Source organism: Triticum aestivum, chromosome 3D, assembly GCF_018294505.1.
Source record: "Triticum aestivum cultivar Chinese Spring chromosome 3D, IWGSC CS RefSeq v2.1, whole genome shotgun sequence".
Taxonomy (NCBI): Eukaryota; Viridiplantae; Streptophyta; class Magnoliopsida; order Poales; family Poaceae; genus Triticum; species Triticum aestivum.
Window position 1 is genome coordinate 422644841 of NC_057802.1, and position 27805 is coordinate 422672645.

Below are 27805 nucleotides of genomic sequence, written 5' to 3' on the forward strand. Positions count from 1 at the left end.
AGTTTTCCCTTCAAAGTTATCTTATCGGATTGAGTCTTTAAGGATTTGAGAACACTTAATGTATGTCTTGCATGTGCTTATCTGTGGTGGCAATGGGATATTCACGTGATCTATTTGACATATGTTTTGGTGATCAACTTGCGGGTTCAGTGACCTTGTGAACTTATGCATAGGGGTTGGCACACGTTTTCGTCTTGACTCTCCGGTAGAAACTTTGGGGCACTCTTTGAAGTTCTTGTGTTGGTTGAATAGATGAATCTGAGATTGTGTGATGCATATCGTATAATCATACCCACGGATACTTGAGGTGACATTGGAGTATCTAGGTGATATTAGGGTTTTGGTTGATTTGTGTCTTAAGGTGTTATTCTAGTATGAACTCTAGGATAGATCGAACGGAAAGAATAGCTTCGTGTTATTTTACTACAGACTCTTGAATAGATCGATCAGAAAGGATAACTTTGAGGTGGTTTCGTACCCTACAATAATCTCTTCGTTTGTTCTCCGCTATTAGTGACTTTGGAGTGACTCTTTGTTGCATGTTGAGGGATAGTTATCTAATCCAATTATGTTATTATTGTTGAGAAAACTTGCACTAGTGAAAGTATGAACCCTAGGCCTTCTTTCCTAGCATTGCAATACCTTTTACGCTCACTTTTATCATTAGTTACCTTGCTGTTTTTATATTTTCATATTACAAAAACCTATGTCTACCATCCATATTGCACTTGTATCACCATCTCTTTGCCGAACTAGTGCACCTATACAATTTACCATTGTATTGGGTGTGTTGGGGACACAAGAGAATCTTTGTTATTTGGTTGCAGGGTTGCTTGAGAGAGACCATCTTCATCCTACGCCTCCCACGGATTGATAAACCTTAGGTCATCCACTTGAGGGAAATTTGCTATTGTCCTACAAACCTCTACACTTGGAGGCCCAACAACGTCTACAAGAAGAAGGTAGTGTAGTAGACGTCAACAACTCTCATTCTTTTGAAGACTTTGTTGGATCGAGTTGTAATCTTAACTCCAATGGTGGTCTGATACTTTCGCTATGTTCTTCTGCATGCTATTTCCTCATATATGTTGATGCACACATGCTGAATTACATCAGTCACCATATTTCATCATGCATTTCAAATTCTTCATATTATATGTTAAATGCGTGTATGGATTACAAGATATAGGGGGAGATCTCCATGATTCTACTATTCAATGTGCATTGCTTATCAAGAGCAAATTCCTCACATAAGCACATCTTCAGGGGGAGTTCTTCTATATCTTGCAATCAAATTCCTCGTTATCAGTATTTACACTTCATATGTTATCCCCATTGAAAACTTAACCTATATTGTCATCAATCACCAAAAAGGGCGAGATTGTAAGTGCATCTAGGGCCCCTTAGTGGTTTTGGTGCATTGAAGACTTCTAGGATAAGGGACTATGTGCTTGTGAGTGTACACAGGTCTATAAGTCTATGAGGAGTTTGATATTTACAGAGAAAGTCGACCCCTAAAAATGAATGTCTTCAACTGAAGACTTTGGCTTTCTGAAGACTTTGAAAGTGAAGAAATTGGTGTGACCGTGATGACTTGATATTCATGCGAGGAACATGAAGCATGAAGACTTTTGTTTTCGCAGTTCCATTTTCTCTTTCTTGAGTATAGGAAACACCATACTGTTAAAGGGGGTCGAGGAAAAACTAAGGAAAAGTTTCCAAGTGATGCTCATCTCAAAATCCTACACCTACCAATCCCTTCGAGTGAAGCCATTGGAAATCTCATACAGTTCAGTCAACTTCTTCAGTGATAGAGACAAAGTTCTTCTAGTCTCTGAGGAATTTGTTCTGACTGAGGAGTTAGGAATTCGCCAGTGCGGATTGCCTACAAGTGAGGAACATGATAGCCCTGAGGAATTTGTGAACTCAAATTTCTGACCGTTGTTGTGCTATGCGCCAGCTGTCCCAAAATATTTACCCACCTAACGGTCATATCATTGAAGGGAATTTATGTCTTATCATGTCGGACTGCTTCCTATGCCATAAATAGCCGCCTCCCTACAACCACTAGCTGGTTGGCTGCTCCGAGAGAAACTGACACTTTTCATTGAGAGCATCCCTTCCTCCGAGGATTCTGAGCGAAAATCATGAAGTGAGGAAAAGCCAAACCCAAACACCCACAAACCCAAAGTGATTGAGCATCACTGAAGAGATTGTTCCTGTGTGGAACCGACGCTTGTTACCTTTGAGGACTGTGCATCCTCCAGATGGTTAGGCGTCATGGTCTAGAGCATCCAAGAGGAAATTATGGATCGCTGAGTGACCGAGTTTGTGAAGGTTTGGAAGTCACCTAAAGACTTACCACAAGTGATTGGGCGAGGTCTGTGTGACCTTAGCTCAAGGAGAATACGGTGAGGACTGTCTGTCCTCAGGTTTAAATACCTAGCCGCTCCAACCAGACGTACAACTGTCACAGCTGTTGGAACTGGTCTACCAAATCACTTTCTTCACCGAGCTAACTGGTTCTATTTCCTCAACCCTTCCATTTCCTCATTATTGTGCTGTGTACTTGATCGTTATTGTTTGAAGACATTGATTGAAGACTTTCTCAATTTCCTCAGTTCAATTTCTTTAGTCAGTTTATCTTCAGCCTGCTTATCCTATGTTTACGCTTTCCGTACTCTGTGCTTGTTTTCATTTCATCATGATGACTGTGCTATTGTTCTGTTATGCTTGCATCTGAGTACTTATTCCGCTGCTAATAGTTCTTTGCTTAGGAATTTCCTCACCCTGAAATTCCTCAGTGAAGAATTCATAAAAATCTCCTATTCACCCCCCTCTAGTCGACTTCACGCACTTTCGCTGTATCCTAGGGTGCATGCTTAGGTCCCATGCAAGAAATGGGAATGAATTTCAAATACTAGGACACTGTTGATTGCCGGCAAAATGTTGAGATACTTTGTTTTTAATTCTAGTAATTCCAAAACTCGTCTGAAATTCAAGAAACTTGGCATGCTATCATGGAATGGCACCCGACGTGTCCATTTTGAGAGAAGGCGCACTCGAATAACAACCAACAAAGGCATTTTGAAAAAATTGCTGCCACTTTAATATCTCAAACGTTTGTATAATTCAAATTGTGTGCGTTATGTTAACCATTCACGCGACGCCGCGTCTCTTGGTTTTAATGGCTATAGGAGGTGCCGTGCGGAGAGCTGCTTGACTGGACGGCAGGCGTGCGAGCGCAGTCCGATGTGCACGCTGACCGAGAGGCGTGCAAGCTGTCCTCCAATGTGCAGGCTCATCGGGAAGCGTGCGAGCTGTTGATAACCCACAAGTATAGGGGATCGTTTGTAGCCTTTTTCGATAAATAAGAGTGTCAAACCCAATGAGGAGCTAAAGGTAGAACAAATATTCCCTCAAGTTCTATCGAGCACCGATACAACTCTACGCACGCTTGACGTCTGCTTTACCGGAAACAAGTATGAAACTATTTTGTAGGTGTGATGCTAGAACTACTTTGCAAGAATAAAACTATGAATAAATTGTAAGGTAATAAAAGTGGATAGCTTTTGTGAACAAGAAACTTATTTGTCCCTAGGCAATCGATAACAAGTACCGGTAATCATTCTTGCAATTTTACATGCGGGAGAGGCATGAGCTAACATACTTTCTCTACTTGGATCATATGCACTTATGATTGGAACTCTAGCAAAGCATCCGCAACTACTAAAGATCATTAAGGTCGTGAAACCCAACCATAGCATTAAGTATCAAGTCCTCTTTACTCCCATACACCATAACCCACCTATCCACATTTAAGTTTCTGTCACTCTCGCAACACTGACAATAAGCAAATCATGAACATATTGCAACAACCTACAGCGGGGGGCCCTCACGTTTGCGCGAGATGGAGGGCACCGTAGGAAAGCACCATAAATAAAATATACAATCATACCAACCAAGATCACGATTAACCCATAGGACAAAACGGATCTACTCAAACATCATAGGATAACCATAGATCATTGGGAAAAAATATATGGAGTTGAGCACCATGTTTATGTAGAGATTACAGCGGGGAGAAGAGGTGTTACACCGCTGCATAGAGGGGGAGAAAGTTGGTGTTGACGGTAGCAAGGTTGTTGATGTAGATCGCCGTCACGATCGTTGGCCCGGCAGCACTCCGGCGCCACCGGAAGCGAGGGGGAGAGAGCCCCCCTACTTCTTCTTCATCGTTGGCCTCCCCCTAGATGGGGAGGAGAGTTCCCCCACTGGTCCTTGGTCTCCATGGCGGCGGAGGGGAGGGAGCCCCTCCGAGATTGGATCTCCCTCTCTGTTCTCTTCTGTTTCGCGCTCCCTAGATCTGGCCGAAAACCGTTTCTTATATTCCCGGAGATCCGTAACTCTGATTGTGCTGAGATTTTAACACGATTTTTTCGGATATAAGCTTCCTTGCGCCCGAAGTACAGCTCCAACCGACGTACGAGGTGGGTACAACCCACTACCGCGCGCCAGGCTCCTGGCCCGTGCACTGGTGTATCGTGCCTTGTGTGGGCCTCCGTTTGCGGTGATTCCAACTCCCAAAAATCACAAATATTCCAAAATAAATCTCCATATTTTTTTATTGCATTTGGACTTCGTTTGATATGGATACTCTGCGATACAAAAAACATGCAGAAAACAGGAACTGGCACTGGGCACTGGATCAATAGGTTAGTCCAATAAATCATATAAAAAGTTGCCAAAAGTATGTGAAAGTGGCATAATATTGGCATGAAGCAATCAAAAATTATAGATACGACGGAGACGTATCAGCATCCCCAAGCTTAATTCCTGCTCGTCCTCGAGCAGGTAAATGATAAAAAAGATATTTTTTGATGTGGAATGCTACCTAGCATAAACTTGATCATATATCTAATCATGGCATTTAAGACATAAGTAGTGATTCAGAGCAATAGTCTATAATTTGACATAAAGACATCAATACTCAGGTATCCCAACAAACAATCATGTCTTTCAAAATATCAACGCTAAAGAAAGTTATCCCTACAAAATCATATAGTCTTGTCATGCTCTGTCTTCTTAACACAAAGTATTTATCATGCACAACCCCGATGACAAGCCGAGCAATTGGTTCATACTTTTTAACGCGCTTCAGCTTTTTCAACTCTCACGCAATACATGAGCACAAGCCATGGATATAGCACTACGGGTGGAATAGAGTATAATGATAAGGGTAAATATAGAGAAGACAAAAAGGTAAGAAAGTCTCACATCGACGCGGCTAACCAACGGTCTATGGAGATGCCCATCAATTGATATCAACATGAGGAGTAGGGATTGCCATGCAATGAATGCACTAAGAGCTATAAGTGTATGAAAGCACAATATGAAAACTAAGTGGGTGTGCATCTAATCCTATAATGATAAATTCCCACTAGTATATGAAAGTGACAATGTAGGAGACTCTCCATATGAAAACCATGGTGCTACTTTGAAGCACAAGTGTGGTAAAGGATACTAACAATGCCCCTTCTCTCTTTGTTTTATTTTTTTAATTTTTTTCCTTTTTCTTTTTTTTCTTTTTATATTTTTCTCTCTCATTGTCCGGAGTCTCATCCTGACTTGTGGGGGAATCATAGTCTCCATCATCCTTTCCTCACTGGGGCACTGCTCTAAAAATGAATAATGATGATCATCACACTTCTATTTAGTTATAACTCAAAAGAAATAAAAATTACAACTCGATACCAATGACAAAATATGACTCTATATGAATGCCTCTGGCAATGATCTAGCGTAACATATATGAAAAATGATGAACGGTGGCTGAGCCACAACTACTATGTCAGCTATATGATCATGCAAAGCAATATGACAATGAATGCTCAAGTCATCAAACGGAAGCGGTGGAAGTTGCATGGCAATATATCTCAGAATGGCCATGGAAAAGCCATAATAGGTAGGTATGGTAGCTGTTTTGAGGAAGATATAATAAGGCTTATGTGTGATAGAGCGTATCATATCACGGGGTTTGGATGCACTTGCAAAGTTTGCACCATGTCTCGATATGAGAAAGGGCAATGCACGGTACCGTAGAGGCTAGCAAATTGCGGAAAGGTAAGAGTGCGTATAATCCATGGACTCACATTAGTCATAAAGAACTCATATATTTATTGCAAAAGTTTATTAGCCCTCGAAGCAAAGTACTACTACGCATGCCCCTAGGGGGATAGATTGATAGGAAAACACCATCGCTCGTCCCCAACCGCCACTCATAAGCAGGACAATCAATAATAAATCATGCTCCAACATCATAGCATAACGAGAGACTATATGTGCATGCTTCGGGAATCAGAAACCTTAACACCAATACTCTTACTAACCACAACCGTTTACTAGTACCTCCCACATATTCCATCTCTATATCGCAAAACTATTGCAAGGAATCAAACATATCATATTCAGTGATCCATAAGTTTTATGTATGATTTTATGACTAACCATGCAATTGACCAATTCCTGCTGACTCTCTAAATAGATATAAGTGAAGCATGAGAGTTTAATTATTTCTATAAAAGATCATGCTCTAACAAATATAAGTGAAGCAAAAGAGCATTCTTCAAACAACAGTTTTCTATGTGAAGAGAAACATGCAATCCTAACTTCAAATGATATAAGTGAAGCACATGAAGCATTCTATAAAGCCACACTCAAAAGATATAAGTGAAGTGCAATGAGCATTCCATAAATCAACCATGGACTATCTCATACCAGCATGGTGCATAAAAGAAAAATGAAAACTAAAAGCAAACGACGCTCCAAGATTTGCACATATCACATGAACGAAACGAAACCAAAAACATACCGATACTTGTTAAAGAAAGATGGGATGCCTTTCGGGGCATCCCCAAGCTTAGACGCTTGAGTCTCCTTGAATATTTACTTGGGGTGCCTCGGGCATCCCCAAGCTTGAGCCCTTGCCTCTCCTCCTTCTCCTCATACCGAGACCTCCTCGATCTTTGATCACTTCATCCACACAAAACTCAACAGAAAGTTCGATAAGATCCGTTAGTATAATAAAGCAAATCACTACTCTAAGTACTATTGCAAACCAATTCATTGTTTTTGCATTGTAGCTACTGTATGTCACAACCCTAGTTTAGCCTTTGCTTGTCCTTGCATGTTCATCATGTCTAAATTCTAAAAATTTGAATTGAGAGAATTTTCAAAGCCTTAGAAACCTTTTAAAAATAATCAACATTTAATTCCCATCAAATGAGTCCAAAGAAATGTTCCTGTTACTCTGTGAAAAAATATTGGTAAGAGGTAAAATTCAAACCAATATTTTTGGAATCACAGAAATATTTATTTTGGGCCTTTCACTTAAATAAATGACATATTTGAGTTGAATTTATTCCTGTTATATAAGTAATAAAGTTCAAATATCTTTGTAAGTTGCCTGTGACCTTGGACTAGTTCCTGAGCTCACATAACAATTTACAGAAAGTTCAAAAAATGATTTGATGTTTTAAATCAAATGAAAACCAATTGCAGAAAATAGAAAACATTAATAAATAGAAAAACCAGAGAGAGAGAGAACCTACCTGGGCCACTTACCTGGCGATCCATCTGCACCGGCCCAGCAGACTGGCGCTGCCAGTCGTCGTCTGCACCGCGCCAGGAGGACGCTGGGCGCGTACCCGACGCGCGCGACCACGCGCCCCGGCCACCTCCTGCTTGCCGCTTCTCCCTGGACGTCCCCGGAGACGCCACACGCTCCCCTCGACCCCCTCCCGCTCTCCCCCGTGCTCATCCCCTCCCCTGGACCTCTCTCTCTCACCTACCCGAACGGGTTCGTCGCCGCCGCTCGCCACCACCGCGGCCACCGCCTCCCCCACGCCTCGCCGATGCGCCCAGAAGCTCCGCCACTTCTCCCTCGACCGCCTCACCGAGCCACGCCCCGCCGGAGCCCCCCGAACGTCTTCACCGAGCTCGTCTTCGACCTCCTGACGACGAGATCGCCTCCGCCGCCCCGCTCGCTTCTGACCTCCCCCGAGCCCGCTGAGCAGCTCGTCGCACCAACCGTGAGGCCCTGCTCCTGCTCCCCCTCTCCGTTTTTCCCCTCATGCGTCATAGTCGTCGCCTCGCCTGCAACCGAACGCGCCGCCGCCCGCGCTCGTCTCCGGTGATGCTCCGGTGACCATTAGGTCCCGGGTATGTGCCCATCGAACTCACCGCACCATGTAGACGCCGTAGGTGCTAAACGCACATCGCCACGGCCACCGCGTCCCCGCTCGCACCCGAACTCTGGCGGCCGCAACCGAGCTCACCGTCGTTGACTCCGGCCACCCCAGGCCCAGAGACCACCACCATCCGACGCGCCATCGCGCCAGCTCTCCGTAGGGCCAAAGGGCCCACCGAACGGTGCACCGTAGGCGAAACCCGTGCCCCTCCAGTGTGCCTCCGCCTCGTTTTTGGTCGCCGCCGGCGTAACTCCGGTGACGCTGACGTGGCGCTGTCATTAGCCACTAATGACCCAGCTAACTAACCCCCTCTCTCACTGACTATGGGCCCCATGCCTAAATTAACCCCGAGATTTATTCCCTGTTTAGTTTAGGTTAATATAGCCGACCCCACATGTCATTTTGACCATGCCACGTCAACGTTGACCCGGACCCACTGGTCAACCTCTGTCCCTGCCCTATTACACTGACATGCGAGACCCACTGGTCAGGTTTGACCTGGACCGTCCCAGTTCACCTGCTGACATCAGCCTTGCGCAATGCTGACGCAGTAAAGCATTTTCTGGATTTAAGTTTATTCAGGAAATTCCAGAAAATGCTATAAACTTCAAAAAATCATAGAAATTAATCTGTAACTCCAAATGAAAAGATTTATATATGAAAAATGATCAGAAAAATCCAATCTATCCATATGTACTGGTTTCATGCATGTTTAAACAACTTAAACTTGCTGTTTAGATCAAAACACGATAATGCACTTTATAAGTTCTTAGTTTGAATTTGAATTTGAACCTTTGGTTCAAATAAACTCAAACCCTTCTGTTCTTAGCTGCATTAGCTCAAATCACAGCATATTGACATGTCATGATCATGCATCATATTGTGCATTGCATTGATTGTGTTCTTTCTGTGTTTGCCGGTGGTTGTTCCCCCTCGGTAGACGTATGTTCCGATGATGAGTTCAATGACACCGATGAAGAGCTATATCATCTTCAGAAGTGCCAGGCAAGCAAAACCCCCTTGTTCATTCCGATACAATCCCACTCTCTCGCTCCTGCTCTCTTTTACTGCATTAGGACAACATCAATTCAACTGTTACATGCTGCGGTAGCTGAACCCCTTTTCCTATGCATGACCTGTCATTGCCACAGTAAATAGATGAAACCCACTAGCATGAGTAGGAGTTGTTTGAGCCCTGATGTGCCTACTCATTCATGCTTGTTTGTCATGCCTGCTACTGCTTAGAGTTGAGTCAGGTCTGATTCATCGGGGATGAATTGGAATGGTGATGAACATGTCCTACTAGGTGTGAGCTAAATGTGTGAACACGATTTTGTAAAGGTATCGATGAGAGGCCATGTAGGAGTACATGGTGGGTTGTTTCATTGGAACCATCCTTTAGCACTGAGATCTGTATGTGTGATTTAAGATTCAGCTACTACCATGCATTGGGCATGGACCCTCTCGGCTTCTTATCCACCCTTGTCCTCTGTCCAGGAGTTGCAAGTAGTTTCTGGTGTTTGTAGTATGCTAGAGGCCGTGCATAGCGCTGACCCGAGGGGTGGGCTGTGATACGGTAGGCACATGGTCGGGCATGCCGGGCGCCCGTTTGGTGTCTCGGAACCCTGTACACATCGTTCGGGGCCGTATGTGGAAACCTCGGTCGGACTCCCTGCGGATGGAACCTGAATAGGCGATAAACCTGGACTAGAGGCTTGAGTGTTTAGGTAGGCCGTGGCCGACACCCTCGCTGGGCTTCCGCTTGAAGGTTGCCGAGTACATGTCGTGTAAACGACGATAAGTGGTGAGAGCGTGTGTGAAGAAGTACACCCCTGCAGGGTTAACATCATCTATTCGAATAGCCGCGTCCGCGGTAAAGGACTACTTGGTTGCCTATATAGTTCATAGACAAGTGAAAGTGGATACTCTAAAACTCGCAAGATAAGCGTGAGTGCTATGGATGGCCTTCTCGTAGGGAGACGGGAGCTGATCCATAGTGGTGTCTTGATATGATGAATATGTGGACTCGTGTGCGCCACCTCAAAAGAGTTACTTGCAGTCATAGTTTAGGATAGCCACTGAGTCAAAGCTGGCTTGCTGCAGTCAAACTCCACTACCCCCTTTGTTGATACTGATGCATATGTAGCTAGTTCTGATGTAAGTCTTGCTGGGTACATTTGTACTCACGTTTGCCTATTTTATGTTTTGCAGAGAGACGTCAGTCTCGCTAGTTGTTTCGTGTGGACTTCGACGTTTAGCTTGATACCTCAGCTACGAACTTGTGCCCTCGGCAGGATCTGGTAGATAGTCAGGCTTCTCAGCCTTTTTCATTTGTAGATGTCTGTACTCAGACATGTTAAGCTTCCGCATGTGCTTTGACTTGTATGCTCTGAATGTTGGGTCATGAGACCCATGTTTCTAATATCTTGGCTCCTCGGAGCCTAATGAATAAATACTTGAGTCGTAGAGGTATGCTATGATGCCATGTTGTATTTACACATATCGAGCATATTGTGTGTATGATTGAAATGCTTGGTATGTGTGGGATCCGACAACCTAGTTGTTTATACTTGGTAGCCTCTCTTATGGGGAAATGTAGTCTTGTGCTTCCATGAGCCATAGTAGTCCGCTACAGCCCGGTTCACCGGAGTCCTGCTAGCCCAGCACTACTGCTCCGGAACACTTGATTGGCCGGCATGTGATTCACTTTGTTCATGTGTCTGTCCCTTCGGGGAAATGTCACGCGGTGACATCCGGAGTCCTGCCTAGCCCGCTACAGCCCGGTTCACCGGAGTCCTTTTAGCCCAGTGGTACAGGCCGGATTCGCACGCTGCTAACCGACATGCTCGATGTTGATTCATGTATGCATGTCCCCGTAAGTTAGTGCCACTTTGGGTTCACGACTAGTCATGTCGGCCCGGGTTCTTTGTCATATGGATGCTAGCGACACTATCATATACGTGAGCCAAAAGGCGCAAACTGTCCCAGGCCATGGTAAGGCGACACCCGTGGGAATACCGTGCGTGAGGCCGCAAAGTGATATGAGGTGTTACCGGCTAGATCGACGTGACTTGGAATCGGGGTCCTGACAGCGTTGGTATCAGAGCCTGACTGCCTGTAGGATTACCAAGCCAAACTGGTCGAAGTTGTGTCTAGAAATGGTTTAGTTATGTAAGGGAATTGATTGGGGAAGGGAACGTAAGGCTCTTTTTACTCCTTATACCTTATGCCCTTCTGATCTGAGTCAGCCTCTTCTCTTCTACGGGGATTAAGAACTAGGCCTTCTCATCTATCTATCAGGATGACGTGTTACTAATCTATAGACTTATAGGATTGATGGATTCAAGTCTCAGTTCAGTTTCTACTATTTCCGTATGTTCATAGCTGGCCTCAGAAGCTTGATATTGTGATGCTGAGTGGTCATGCCACTATTTTTCAGGATGTCTCAAATCTTTTTGAGCATTTACAGCCGTTATGCTGCCCGAGTCATCCCAGGTTCCTAGAAAGTCTGATGCACTTGCAATCATTCCTCCATGTTCCTGATGACCATTTGGGCCAGATTAATCACACTAATCGGTGAGTTGAGGTACTCTGTTGCCTCGACATATATGTTGGAGCTATTATTATGACCCTAGGTGTCAGGATCACCTAGTAATCTACCCTGTTTTGTGTTCCCCGTGTGATGATTCTGGCCATCATTCTCGAAAGCATCCCGTGATGTTATTAGTTAGTAGGTATTCTATTCCTGGGTTCTTGAACCCGAGATTCACCCTACTTCATGTTGTTAGTATTTGCTAGTTCCCTTAAGATATTAGTAACCTTTGCGATAGGCCTCGAGGTCCGTGGTATATCCTTCTTCCAATACCATGAACCAATATGGCAAAAGCCTTTGAACCAAAAGATCACAATAAGAGTGGTCTTAATGGGTTCTCCATTCAAGAATTGTGAATCTGCCAGTCCTACCTTTCTGCATGGTTTATCCGGAAGAAAGCTGTTGAACTTCGTTCGACATGCTAAACCATGCATCCACAACTCAGAAAATCATATGTTCTTTTGGGTTGTCCCTCTTTAGTTATTTCCTGGCCCTCGTCTATCAATTGATAGTCAAGAGTATGTGTGCATTCGTTCTTGATGCCTATTGCTCTTGTGGCCGTCAAGTCGTTCTATTCCGGAATGACTAGGAGAAACAAACTCCAATACCTCATCCATATCCAGGATTGGGTCAAAGTAGTTGTATTCCGTGGATCAAAATGCCAATCCAGCTTTTGCTCTGTTCTACCTTGGAGTGTTACCATCTTTATGTCAAGAATGTCATGAGAATTGCACCACCTCTTATGAATTCTTGACGCAGTAATACTTCTCGCTATCATTATTCATTCCTCGGTCCCGTGTTGTTGTAACCGGAATGCCGACAAGGAACTGTGATGTGTGAAATCGATACTCCTAGCAACCTCGTTGCTTGGTAGTTAATGGACAATATTCTCATTCTTAGCTTGTTGGTTATTGAATCATCATCCTAAGATTGATCGTGCTACCTAGTCCTTATTTCCGGCGCACTCTTTGATCAATGAGTTAGGCTGGTGTCAATCCCTCACTCTTTTGATCATATCATCTTGCCTTGAAAGCAAGATTGCTCCCGAGCTTAATAACATTTCGGTGGTTCGTGATTTTCCAAATATCTTCTCGGAAGTATCACCAGGTTGTCCCCTGACTGTTATGTTGAGTTCGTGATCATGTTGGTTTTCCTCCAAACCACCCATTCTCCAAGAATCTGTGTTGGATACCCCTGAGCTAGTTGGTTAAGCCAAACAACAACTTGGAGAGTTGGAAGATAAAAGCTTGTCTGACTTAGCTCATGTTAAGGGATATCTTTGTGTGTGTGTGTGTGTGTTGAAGAAATATGATATCTCCATCGATTGGTCCTCGTGATCAGTTGTTGGATCTATTGCCTTGTCAAAACTTTGACTTGAGTATGGGCTATCGTCAAGTCAAATCAGAACCAACGATGTTTGTAATGTTGTCTTACTCGTGGTTGATCCCTCGAGCATACACCATTACATCTTTTGATCTGACAAATGCTATCACCGTGTTCACATGGTGGTGGAAGTCCAGTGATATGGAAATTCCGATGAGTTGTTGTTGATCCCATCAGCGGCATTTTGTCTCCTCCATGATTCATGTTGAACATCAAGCTAGTATTGGAAACTTTTGTCAGCATTATCTTCGTGTTCCGTTCATGAAGCCTATGTTTGGATGAAAGGAGTGACTTCCTTTGATTCACGTGCATTAGATGTAAGTTGCCGCCGTGAATTCAAGAAAGTTTGTTTTTGCTTCCTTTGGAATCATCCCAAGTCAGTCATGCCCGTGCGAAGTATTCTATGGTCTGATAGACTGATCATCTTCATTCCATATGTAATCCCTAGCACACTAAGCCACCGATTGATTTGTTCAAGGAAAAGAAGTTCTTAAGTGCTAATCCTTAAGGACCCAAAGGTACATGCGCAGGACTTCGCTCTCCGCAATCATGGTTCCCAATCGGAACTCGGTAGTGTTGCGTTGTAAGACTACTATGTGGTCATGCTTGTCTTGGACAACGTGTTCACATGTATGTAGCAGAACCAACTCATGTTTTGGAGCTTGCTATCGTAGTTCATCTCCCGAGAATCTCGCAATGCCATCTCGTCGATTTGTGTTGCAATCTTTCATTTTTCTCTCTAGACTGGATAAGTCTGGAATATCCTGACACCTACTAGATCTGAATCTCAGGCAGATATGATGGTTGGAACATTCCCAACATCTACCTTTGGTTCCCAGCTTGCACCGCCATTGTGCCAATTCCCATGGGCCTCCCTCTCGGTAATTGTTGTTTAGGATCATCTTCAAAAGTGGTCCTACCATGGGTCCCATCCATTCCCGATGATAAGCAAAATCATCCATCGCGCTGTCTTCAACAAGGTAGTCCACATCATCCATTCGAATCCGGATATGCCATTCCTTTGAACTCCGCCAAACGATCGATTGTGATTGCCTTAGGCTGGTATAAAGAGTTTCAATGATCTAGATATCAAAAGTAATTCTTTTTGCCATTTAAGGGAATAACTCTATGAGTCACCTCCCCCAAGGTGCCCTGTTATGGGATCATGGCAATTATTTCCTCGCCACCTTTACACCATCCACCATCTCTCTAAGCGTGGAATTGTTGCCCACCAAATCAAACCTCGTCGTTTGTTCTTCCATCCCTCTCGATGTGTTTTGTGTCTCAACTCGAGATGTTTCAACATCTCATTCCGCGAGTTGATCTTGTATAGCTCGATCTTTGAGAAGATCAATCCTAGTAGAGTTTCTTTCCGTTGTTATCGCGTGGATGAAGATCTCAAAAGCGAGGATGTCAATATCAACGTGTGCAACGAATCAACAACCTTATGAGGTGCAACCTGGATCGCGAAGATTGTGTTGGTCTTGTGCCCCCTCTGACTTCTTACCTCATGTCTTGAATCTTGGGACGAGATTCTTGTTTAGTGGGGGTGAGTTGTCACAACCCTAGTTTAGCCTTTGCTTGTCCTTGCATGTTCATCATGTCTAAATTCTGAAAATTTGAATTGAGGGAATTTTCAAAGCCTCAGAAACCTTTTAAAAATAATCAACATTTAATTCCCATCAAATGAGTCCAAAGAAATGTTCATGTTACTCTGTGAAAACATATCGGTAAGAGGTAAAATTCATACCAATATTTTTGGAATCACAGAAATATTTATTTTGGGCCTTTGACTTGAATCAATGACATATTTGAGTTGAATTTATTTCGGTTATATAAGAAATAAAGTTCAAATATCTTTGTAAGTTGCCTGTGACCTTGGACTAGTTCCTGAGCTCACATAACAATTTACAGAAAGTTCAAAAAATGATTTGATGTTTTAAATCAAATCAAAACCAATTGCAGAAAATAGAAAACATTAATAAATAGAAAAACCAGAGAGAGAGAGAACCTACCTGGGCCACTTACCTGGTGATCCATCTGCACCGGCCCAGCTGACTGGCGCTGCCAATCGTCGTCTCCACCGCGCCAGGAGGACGCTGGGCGCGTGCCCGACGCGCGTGACCACGCGCCCCGGCCACCTCCTGCTTGCCGCTTCTCCTGGACGTCCCCGGAGGCGCCACGCGCTCCTTTCGACCCCCTCCCACTCTCCCCCGTGCTCATCCCCTCCCCTGGACCTCTCTCTCTCACCTACCCAAACGGGTTCGTCACCGCCGCTCGCCACCACCGCGGCCACTGCCTCCCCCACGCCTCGCCGACGCGCCCAGAAGCTCCGCCACTTCTCCCTCGACCGCCTCACCGAGCCACGCCCCGCCGGAGGCCCCCGAACGTCTTCGCCGAGCTCGTCTTCGACCTCCTGACGATAAGATCGCCTCCGCCGCCCCGCTCGCTTCTGACCTCCCCCAAGCCCGCTGAGTAGCTCGTCGCACCCACCGTGAGCCCCTGCTCCCCCTCTCCGTTTTTTCCCTCATGCGCGGTAGCCGTCGCCTCGCCTGCAACCGAATGCGCCGCCGCCCGCGCTCGTCTCCGGTGATGCTCCGGTGACCATTTGGTCCCGGGCATGCACCCATCGAACTCACCACACCACGTAGACGCCGTAGGTGCTAAACGCACATCGCCACGGCCACCGCAACCGCGTCCCCGCTCGCGCCCGAACTTCGGCGGCCGCAACCGAACTCGCCGCCGTTGACTCCGGCCACCCCAGGCCCGGAGACCACCACCATCCGACGCGCCATCGCGCCAGCTCTCCGTAAGGCCAAAGGGCGCACCGAACGGTGCACTGTAGGCGAAACCCGAGCCCCTCCAGTGTGCCTCCACCGCGTTTTTGGTCGCCGCCGGCGTAACTCCGGCGACGTTGACGTGGCGCTGTCATTAGCCACTAATGACCCAGCTAACTAACCCCCTCTCTCACTGACTATGGGCCCCATGCCTAAATTAACCCCAGGATTTATTCCCTGTTTAGTTTAGGTTAATATAGTCGGCCCCACATGTCATTTTGAGCATGCCACGTCAACGTTGACCCGGACCCACTGGTCAGCCTCTGTCCCTGCCCTATTACACTGACATGCGGGACCCACTGGCCAGGTTTGACCTGGACCATCCCAGTTGACCTGCTGACATCAGCCTTGCGCAATGCTGACGCAGTAAAGCATTTTCTGGATTTAAGTTTATCCAGGAAATTCCAAAAAATGCTATAAACTTCAGAAAATCATAGAAATTAATCTGTAACTCCAAATGAAAAGATTTATATATGAAAAATGATCAGAAAAATCCAATCTATCCATCTGTACTGGTTTCATGCATGTTTAAACAACTTAACTGTCGGAGTAAATGACCATGGGTAGAATAACCGACTCCCCATCGCTCTTCAAAAATTATCAGGCCGATCGAGCCTTCAAGCACCCAAAGCACGGGGCCGCCTTCCCCTGGCCGGCCATCTCACAGGCCGACTGATGGAAGGCGGCCCGACCCTCAAACCCTCCTGAAGAGAGCCAAAAGAAGGCCGACTCCAAGAAGCCGGCCACAAGAAAGCCGACTCCAAGAAGCCGGCCACAAGAAGACCGACTCCCGGCAAGCGGCCAAGATCGCACCCTCCAAGACAGCACCCACATAACGGTGACAAGACCGGGCGTGGCTACAGTAAAGTCTGCCACCCCCGAATCCCGGAGCACGCATGGCCACAGTGCGCCGTACGGGTCGGCCATCCCCCGTCCGGCGCGGCACTGTAGCCATGTTGACCATGACGCCACCCACGACGGGTTGTCAGTACGGCCCGCGGGCGGCGGGCCCCTACAGCCAAAGAGACGCTCGAAGGCGGTCAAGCCCCCTTTTAGTCGGCCTGGGGTGTAGCCGGCTCCCAATAGCCGGCTACCTCACTCCCTCGAAGTATGTGCATCATTAAGAAGACAAGACGAGGTAAGGCTACAGTGAGAGTCCGCCGGACGGCGACACTGTAGCCATGCTTACCTCAGCAAAGCCCTCGTCATCAGGGGCGAGGCTACAGTAACCAGCAGCCGGCGGGACCCACCAGTCGGCGGGCCCCAACGGCCGGCGGAGAAGCCGGCGGATACAGACACTGACGGCCTGGACCCGCATCCAGCCGGATTACCATTGTACCCCTGGGGGGTAGGCCTATATAAACCCCCCAGGGCACCCATGCAAAGGGTTGATCTCTGAGAATTTTAGACACCACGTAGAGAGAAGAGGAGAGCGAGCCTTGCCCTTCTTCCTCCTCTAGCAAAACAGCTCAAGGAGCCACTTGTAGCCACTTTTGTTGATCTAGTGATCATGCGGAGACCCCGCAGAGCAGGACTAGGGGTGTTATCTCCACGGAGAGCCCCGAACCTGGGTAAGATTCACCGGCATGCATGTCTTCGCCTTATCCCATTTCTAGGCACCGGCGATGTCTTACTGGCTCCCACAATGATAAGCCACCCGTTGGCATATGTCGCACCTACCACCCAACATTTGGCGCCCACCAAGGGGCCAGGTGCACCGTCGTTCGGAGACCTGTTCTGGACGGGAACCCATTTCCTTCCCAGCGAGCGTAGCCAGCCCGGCACGCCCGATGACGCTTGCCCCGACGCGCTGCAAGGCGCCGACGACCCCTGCGCGGCGAGTTGCCTCGCCAATCTTCTTGGCGAGGCTCGCATCTCCGACGAGCCTGCGTCCGACGCGGGCATAGACTGCCCCAAGAGCCGCCTCGTCAGCCTCCTCGACCAGCTTCACGTCTCCAGCGAGCCTGCTGTGGATTTGGAGTCGGTCGGCTCCACCGACCCGATGCTTGTCGACTCCGACACGGCATCGCTTGATGCCTTCCCCACCAACATGGTGATCATCGACGACCCTTTTCCTCGAGCCGACAGTGGCGGCAGCACTGTCACTGAGGTGCTGGTCATCATCCATGGCGCCGCCTCAGGCGAGAACGCCCACGACGCCCTACAAGCAGCGCTACACGACCCGAGACACTGGAGGCACGCCACCTCGCCCTCATGACGGAGGGCCAGAAGATAGCATCCATGAGACGCCTCACTGAGGCTCACCAGCGCGAAGTCGGCCGCGCCGCCTCCTGGCGGGCCGAGCCAAGCCGGCATCGTCAAGAAGCGCGGCGCGGCCATCGCCAGCATGCTGGGAGCAGACCGCCCAGTCTACGCCACGCCACTCAAGAACCTGCGTGCCGCTCAGGCGGCCGTAGACGAGCTGAACGGGCTGGGGGCCGACGAGCTCCCCTACATGACTAGACGCATCCAGCAGCTAATCGACGCGGTCGCAGAGCGGCATGAAGCCAGCGCCCACACTGAAAGTCCTCCCCCACGCCGAGAGCACGACGCAACATCCCGGACGCCGACTGCAAGCGGCGCCCGCGCAAGAAAAGACATGGAGTCGGCTGCTAGCCGCAGTCGGACTCGGCTCACCATTGAGCGCGACGCAGAAGGCCGCCCCGAGCTGTGGAACGACAAGGCAATCCGCCTCCTCCCCGCCTCGTGGGGAGAGATATCCCACCCTGCCGCCTGTCACGCATCCGACCCTCGGCGACCGACTAGGCCACCGCGAAGGAGTCGGCGAGAATGACGCCCGCCATCGGATCGACCGCCTAGCGCGATCCCTGGCGCTAGAAGAAGAAGATGATGTCGGCCCGCCTTGCTTTGGCCCCCGCATCCGCGACGAGCCCTTCCCCAAAGGGTTCTCACTCCCAAGAGACACGCCAAAATACAACGGCTCCATGAAGCCGGAAGACTGGTGCGTTGCCGTGAAGTACGTCAGCATAGCAAACGGCAACAGGCGCGTTGCCGTGAAGTACATCCCGCTCATGCTTCAAGACACGGCACACACCTGGTTGAACAACCTCAAGCCCTACAGTGTCAACAGCTGGCTAGACTTCACGGAAGTCTTCATCCGCAACTTCACCAGCACATACAAGCGGCCTCCCAAGCCCCGCCAGCTTTCCTTGTGCTTCCAAGGGCCCAACGAATCAACTCGCGACTACCTCACGCGTTGGGCCGAGCTCCGCAACTCCTGCGAAGGGGTGCTTGAGGTTCAGGCCATAGAGTACTTCACCGCCGGGTGCCGAGAGGGCACCCTCCTCAAGCACCGACCCCTCTGCGATGAGCCGACTACCCTCGACGAGCTGCTAATCATAGCAGACAAGTACGCCACGGCCGACTCTTCAATGAAGACTGAGCTTCGAGTGGATGCCTCTGAAAAGGTGCTCGTTCCGGCTCCCAAGACGCCGGCCGGTGATTCCAATCGACGCCCGCACCCGAACGACCACAAGCGCAAGGCCCCTATGCCGCCTTCCAGCAGTCGGCAAGTAGCCACAGTCGAAGACGAACAACCTGAAGAGCGGCCCGTGCCCAAGAAGCAGAAGAGCGGTAGGCTGGCTTGGCAGCCGGCTTTCTCCTACGAGCAAACCCTTGATGCCCCCTGCAAGTTCCACATCGGCGCGAAGCCGTCCAACCATACGACTCAAAAGTGTCATTGGCTCATGCGAATCTCCAAAGGCGAGGGACTGGTGCCGCCTCCACCTGCTAGCCAGCCGCCTCCAGCCCCTCAGCAGCCGGCTGCTCGACCAGCAGTCGGAGCCATTCAAGACGAGTTCCCGAACAAGCATGCCGCCTACGTCGTCTTCACAAGCCAAGCTGAAGACAGACGCAGTCGGCGCTGACAACAGAAAGAAGTCAACGCGATCGCCTCCAACAACCCAGAGTTTATGCATTGGTCTGAGAAGCCTATCAGCTGGAGCCGGGCCGATCACCCAGAGGTGATGCCGTCTCCCGGCTCTTATGCATTGGTATTGGACGCCACCCTTGCGACAGAAAGGCGAGCTACCCGTTTCTCCCGAGTACTGATTGACGGAGGGAGCAGCATCAACATACTGTACCGTGAGACCATGGAGAAGCTGAACATCAAGACGAAGCAACTCATGCCAAGCCGGACTGTGTTCCATGGCATCGTACCCGGCCTGTCCTGCTCACCAATCGGCAAGATCAAGATAGATGTTCTCTTCGGAGACAAGGATCACTTCCGCCGAGAAGCAATCTGGTTTGAAGTGGTGGATCTAGAGAGCCCTTACCACGCGTTGCTTGGACGACCTGCCTTGGCCAAGTTCATGGCTGTGCCCCACTACGCCTACCTCAAGATGAAGATGCCTAGTTCGAAGGGAATCATCACCATAGCCGGAGACTACAAGAAATCCTCCGAGTGTGCTGCAGCCAGCAGCCGGCTGGCCGAGTCCCTCGTGATTGCCGAAGAAAAGAAGATGCTGGACCGAGTCGTGGCCATGGCCGGCAAGCAGCTGGCCCTGTCCCCTGACCCCAAGGAGTATGATGCTCAAGGCTCCTTCGAGCCGGCCAAGGAAACAAAGAAGATACTTCTGGACCCAGAGAACCCGGAGAGGTTTGCCGTCATAGGTGCGAACCTTGACAGCAAATAGGAAGGCGAGCTCGTTGATTTCCTCCGTGAGAATTGGGACATCTTTGCATGGTCCCCAAAGGACATGCCGGGTGTTCCGAAGGATTTCGCCAAGCACAAGCTACACGTCCGAGCGGATGCAAAACCAGTCAAACAACCCCTCCGCCGACTGTCGGAGTTGAAGAGAAGGATTGTAGGAGAAGAGATAGCCCGACTTCTGGCAGCCGACTTCATTATGGAGGTGTTTTTTCCAGAATGGCTTGCCAACCCAGTCCTCGTACTGAAGAAAAACAATAAGTGGCACATGTGTATAGATTACACCAGCCTCAACAAAGCTTGCCCCAAAGATCCGTTTGCCTTACCTCGAATCAATCAAGTGATAGACTCCACAGCCAGATGCGAGCTGTTGAGTTTTTTGGATGCTTACTCAAGCTACCATCAGATCAAGTTGGATCCAGCCGACCGCCTGAAGACCGCCTTCATCACACCATTCGGAGCTTTCTGCTACCTGACTAGGACATTCGGCTTGAGAAATGCCGGTGCCACTTTTCAGCATTGCATGCAGAAATGCCTCCTCAAGCAACTCGGCAGAAATGCCCACGTCTATGTAGACGATATTGTGGTGAAGACGGAGAAGCGCGGCACCCTGCTGGAAGACCTCAGAGAAACATTCGACAACCTGCGCCGGTTTCAGATCAAGCTCAACCCTGAGAAATGTGTGTTCGGAGTACCAGCCGGCCAGCTTCTAGGCTTCTTGGTCTCCGAACGCGGCGGCATCGAGTGCAACCTAGTGAAGATCAAGGCCATAGAGAGAATGCAGATTCCTACCAAGCTGCGAGACGTCCAAAAGTTTACCAGGTGCCTAGCCTCCCTGAATCGCTTCATCGGACGGCTGGGAGAAAAGGCTCTCCCCCTGTACCGACTCATGAAAAAGTCCACCCACTTCGAGTGGAACGACCAAGCAGACCAAGCTTTTCACGAGTTGAAGAAGATGCTGACCACGCCGCCTGTCTTGGCGGCGCCGACTGAGAAAGAGCCCATGCTCCTTTACATTGCCGCGACTAGCCGAGTGGTCAGCACAGTTATTGTGGTCCAACGCCCAGAAGAAGGCCGATCTCAGTTAGTCCAGAGGCCGGTGTATTATTTGAGCGAAGTACTGTCCACCTTGAAGCAAAACTACCCGCACTACCAGAAGATGTGCTATGGAGTGTACTTCGCCGCCAAGAAGCTGAAGCCCTACTTTCAAGAACACCCCATCACGGTCGTATGTACTGCCCGGCTTGACGAGATCATAGGCAGCCGGGATGCATCCGGCCGGGTGGCCAAGTGGGCCATTGCGCTGGCTCCTTACACGATCTTCTACCAGCCTCGCACCGCCATCAAGTCCCAAGCATTGGCCGACTTCCTTGTCGACTGGGCCGAGACCCAGTACCTACCGCCAGCTCCCGACTCCACTCATTGGCGGATGCACTTCGATGGATCCAAGATGCGCACCGGCTTGGGAGCCGGCATCGTCCTCACCTCTCCCAAGGGCGACAAACTCAGATACAAAGAGCTCGGCATCCACCGGATCCTGTGCTATGGCGACTCGGATTTGGTAGTCCAACAATCATCTGGCGACTGGGACGCCAAGGACGTAAACATGGCGAGCTACCGATTCCTCGTTCAGCAAATCAGCAGATACTTTGAAGGATGCGAGTTCCTCCACGTGCCACGGGCCGACAACGAGCAAGCAGATGCCCTGGCATGAATCGGTTCCACCCAACAAGCTATCCCAACCGGCGTCTCTCTCCAACGCCTCCTCAAGCCGTCTGTCAAGCCGTCTCCAGAATCAGACTCCATCTTCGTACCGCCTGACCCTGATGCAGTTGGATCCGACTTGGGGAACCCAGCAGGCGGCTCGGGGACTTCAACAGGCGGCCCGGGGACTGCCGTAGTCGCACCCGGCCCGGGGACTTCAGAACCCGGCCCGGGGACTGCAGCAGTCGGCCCGGGGACTGCAACGACACAACAGGCGGCGGCCGACTCCAACTCTTCACCACCCAACCCACCCACCCTGGTCGCAGTAGCCGTATTGGCAATAGAAGAAGTCGCAGCTCCATCATGGGCCCAACCCATCCTCAACTTCCTGGTAAACAAAGAGCTGTCGACTGACGAGATCTCGGCAAGACAAGTTCAACGCCGAGCCGGAGCATACACAATAGTAAACAGAGAACTCGTTAGGTGCAGCGTCACTGGAGTTTTGCAGCGCTGCGTCGAGCCAGAGAAGGGCATAGCAATCCTCAAGGACATCCACCAAGGCGAATGCGGCCACCACGCGGCCTCAAGATCACTCGTCGCCAAAGCTTTCCGCCATGGGTTCTTCTGGCCGATTGCTTTGGACGACGCCAAGGAATTAGTCAAATACTGCAAAGGGTGCCAAGTCTTCAGCTCCAAGCAACACCTGCCGGCTTCTGCACTCAAGACCATCCCCCTCACATGGCCCTTTGCCGTCTGGGGGCTGGATATGGTGGGCCCATTCAAGACGGCGCGCGGCGGCATGACACATCTGCTTGTCACCGTGGACAAATTCACCAAGTGGATTGAAGCGAAGCCAATCAAGGAACTGAACGGGCCGACTGCCATGACATTCATCGCAGATATCACAACCCGGTATGGCATACCACACAACATCATCACCGACAATGGCACGAATTTTGCCAAAGGAGCACTGGCACGTTTCTGTGCGACACAGGGCATCCGACTGGACTTAGCGTCTGTAGCCCACCCGCAGTCAAACGGCCAAGTCGAGCGAGCAAACGGCCTCATCCTCTCCGGCATCAAGCCCCGACTGGTCGTACCACTGGAGCATTCGGCCGGCTGCTGGCTCGACGAGCTGCCCGCCGTCCTCTGGAGTCTGCGTACCACCACGAACAAGTCAACCGGCTTCACCCCTTTCTTCCTTGTATATGGTGCCGAGGCCGTCATCCCAACTGACATTGAGTTCGACTCACCTCGGGTCACCATGTACACCGAGGCGGAGGCTAAGGAAGCGCGAGAGGACGATGTTGACCTACTGGAAGAGGGCTGGCTATTAGCACTCAGCCATTCCGCCATCTACTAGTAGGGTCTGCGCCATTACCACAACCGGAAGGTCAAGCCAAGATCCTTCCAAGAAGGTGATCTTGTGCTCCGGCTGATCCAGCGGACAGCCGGTCAGCACAAGCTCTCGGCCCCTTGGGAAGGCCCCTTTGTCATCAGCAAGGCCCTAGGCAACGACTCCTACTACCTAATCGACACACAGAAGCCGAAGGCACGCAAGAGAGATGATTCCGGCAAGGAGTCGGAATGACCATGGAACGCCAATCTCCTCCGAAGATTTTACAGCTAAATGCAGTATGTACCACGCTACCTTTTGTATTAAGTACAAGACAACGGGCCCCCCGAGGAGCACTCGGGGACTACCCTCTTTTATCTATGTATGATGAGTGTCATACCTATGAATGTATTACTACATTTGTTTCCCTGTCTGGCACCGGGTTCGATCAGTCGGCTCGGGGACTTGCCGCCTTGAGTTATATTAAAGTTCTACCTGCAGTCGGACAAGTAGTGTGCCAGCACCCAAGCCCTCTCTTGTTGAAAGTCGCAGCTCGAAGAATCGACTGTCCGACTGGCAAGAGCCAAAGGCAGGAAAGGATGCCCACATGAAAAACGGCTAAGGACTAACGAACTTATATAACACAAGCTGGCCTCCCACCCCGCCAACCGGCTGTTAGAACAGCCGGCTGGCCGGCTTCTGATTCACCTTGCTACAATCTAAAAAGCTAGAGTACTTGCCCTCCCAAACGGCCAAGCCCTTCTCCAGCCACAGACTGCAGAGCAGCTGTCCGGATGGGAAGGCGGCGACCAAGGAGGGCGGCAAAGGAAACAGCCAAAGGATGAAAGGCAAATACAATCGGAAGCCAAGCACATGCATGATTATATTTACACAAAAGGCCTTCAAAAGGCCGGCGTTCAACATAGTTTGAATACACCCCCAGTGGGTGGAACTGCGCAAATTTAACAAATATTGTTCAAAGAGCAATAAACAGGGAAGCAAAGACGGCGGATCAGGCCAAAGGTGCAACAGGCGAGCTGGGCAGGTCAGTGGAGACGCCAGTGCTGGATGGAGGAGTGGCCGGCTAGCGAGTCTCGGCTTGATCATCACCGGCTGCAGGCGGCGCGCTCGCACGCGCCTCATTGCTAGAGGCACGATCAAGCTGAGGCTGGCCGGTTGCTCCATCGTCTGGCACGGCGTCTTCACCATCCGCTCCCTCCTCCTCTTCGCCCTCGTCGCTAGAGTCGATCTCCTCCGCCGAGTCTTCACCATTTGCTGGGTTCAGCCCAAACCACTCCTCCGGCTGAGCAACACCGTCATCATTCACCTCAGGGGCAAAGGCACTGGTGTCGGTGTAGTTGGCGATCGCCGAGGCACGCTGGATGATAGCCGGCCGCACCACCTCCAGCTCTTCGTTGGCCTCCTGCCGCCAGGTGGTCAGCTGGGCCAAATCCAGCCGAGGATACCAAGCTCGGACGAACTCCAGCGCCCGCCTAGCGCCTGACCGAGCTGCAGAAGCCTTCCAGGCCTCGAAGCGGCCAACCACTACCTCCAGCTAGTCGGCAGTCCGACTGGGGGTACGGGGAATCACCTCGCCGGGCCAGAGGGCAACCAGCATTTGCGCCCCAACGTGCTGAAGACGGCGGAGCATGCGGTGAGCCGGCTGGAGGCGGGCTTGGATCGCCAGAAGCTGCTCCTCAAGCGACCGGCGAGCATCCGGCGCAATCTCAGCTCCAGCCTGCCTTTGCGCGTCGCGGCGGGCCTCGATGACTTGGTTGGCGGCAACAGAGTAACCAGGGAAGTACTCTGCGCAAGAGAAGAAAGGAAGAAGACACGAGGTCAGAAAATGGACCAAATGGCAGGCGGCAAGCAAAGGGACGAAGAAGAAGGCGGCCTACCGTCAACCAAATCTTCGATCCGGCCGTAGCCGTCGCTCAGCGCTTGCCTTGCCTCAGCCCAGCTCGCCGCCTCGGTCTCGTATTCGGCTTGAAGGGCGGCCTCGCTGTCCTGTGCCGCCTTCAGGGCCGCCTTATGGCTCTCCTCCTGGTCGGCCAGCTTCTTGACCAAGCGGTCACGCTCCTGAGCCAAGGCGTTGCACTCGGCTTCCTTGGCGCGAAGGGCGGTCTGGGCCCCACCCAACTGCTCCCTCAGGTCAGCATTGGCCTCTGCAGATATGGTAAAGAAAGAAAAAGGGGCAATAAGAAAGAAGTCGCCGGGGAAGATCCGGCCTGACTGCTCAGCAGTCGGCCCGAATCTTGGGGACTGCACCCAGTGGGTGCGCTGACGCGCCCCCACGTGAGATAAAAGACGAAGCACTTACTCCGGCTCTCGGTCAGATCAAGGGTCTTCTGATTCAGCTCCCGGCCCTGGGAGTTGAAGGTAGCCGCGCGGAGGTTGTGATAGTCCTGCAAATAGGACAGAGGAGCAAATAAGAGCAAGATAGCAACCAAAGTCTACTAAGAAGTTCCAAGCGGCCTGCTCAGCAGCCGACTCGGAACTCGGGGACTACACCCAGTGGGTGCGCTGACGCGCCCCCACGGAAGAAATCAAGAACAAGAAACAAAAAAGCAGGAAGACTCACCCGAATGGCCGTCCGCGTCGCGAGGAACTCTTGATTATACTGTTTCAGCACGGTGGCTTGGGATTGAAGCCAGTTCCGGACTTCTTGCACCGCCACGTTCAACACGGCCGTCCCACCACCCAGCGTCCATCCCGGCGAGCTGGCGCTGGCCGCCTCCAGATCCTGGGCCCACGAGCCAGAGCTCGCGGCCTTCTACTGGCCCGGCGCCGAAGTCGCCTTCCCGGCGCGCTGGCGCGATGGCGACCGAACCACAAGGTATGTCCCCGCAGCTGGCTCGCCTCCAACCGGTTGCACGGGCGGCTCGCTAGGCCGGCTTCCTTGGTCCGCCCTAGTCGGCGACGGCGGTGCCGCCTCCGTCTCCGGGACGACAACATCGCCCTCCTCCCTCTCCACCGCCAGCCGGTCACCACCGGCTTCCTCCGGCGGGGGCACCGGGACCTCGGGCGCCACATCGCGAAGGGGGATGACAAGCAGCGGAGGCTGGTTACGCAGGGCCTCCGCCGCCCTCTCTGCGGCTGCAGCCTCCGCCTGATCCTTGGCTGCCGCGTCGGCTTGTGCCTCCGCCGACCTCTCCATCATCTCCTGCGCCACCATGGCAGCAGCCGCACTCAGCTCCTCTGCCTCCCGCTCCTCCTGCGCGTTCCGCTCCGTCGCCGCTTGAAGCTCGGCACGGAGGTCCACGCAGCGGGCGCTTCCAGATCCACCCGCCGCTCCAACCACGGAGGCGGCAGCGGTCCGCTCAAGAGAAAGCGGAGCCCTGTATTTTTTAAGTCAAGACAAGGACTCGGAAGAATATCAACGAAAAAGAAGAAGGAATACGTGAGAGAATTGACACTTACGCCGAAACCACTTGCGGCTGCTTCACCACCTTGCGGAAGCGGGCAGCCTTCGCGGCCGCCTCGTCCCGCCTGGTCGCCGCCGCCGCGCTCTTGGGCTTCTTTGGCTGACTGCCGAATAGGCTCGGCGCGGCCCGGCACTTCTGCGTGCCGCCTCGGCCAGCCGACGCGCCAGATGAGCCCGAGTCGTGCTGATCGGACGCTGGCTGGCGGCGCGGGACGACCTCCGCCTCGTCATCATCCGGCCAGTCGTCGAAGCTGGCTCCAAGCCCGGAGCCGCCTGCCTCGCCGCCTCCCCCCTCGATGTCGTCGTCCAGAGCGGCCGCCCCAAGTCGGGGTCGTCCGAGTCGTGCGCCGTCCGGTCGGGGAGATATTGGTGCTCCACCCCCGCTGCCCCGGCTGCCGGTCGAAGGAGGGGGCTCTGTCAAGACAAGCCGACTGGTCAGAGTCGGCCAAGAGAAACTTGGTGACAAAAGTGAAGAAGAGAAGAAAAAGAAAGTTTACCATAGGCGGCGGATTGGCACGGGAGTACGGCTCCTTGCCAAATCGCCACTCGTCGGCGAGCTTGCAGTTCGCAAGGTAGTTCACCATGAGAGCTACCTCCGCATGAGGCATCTC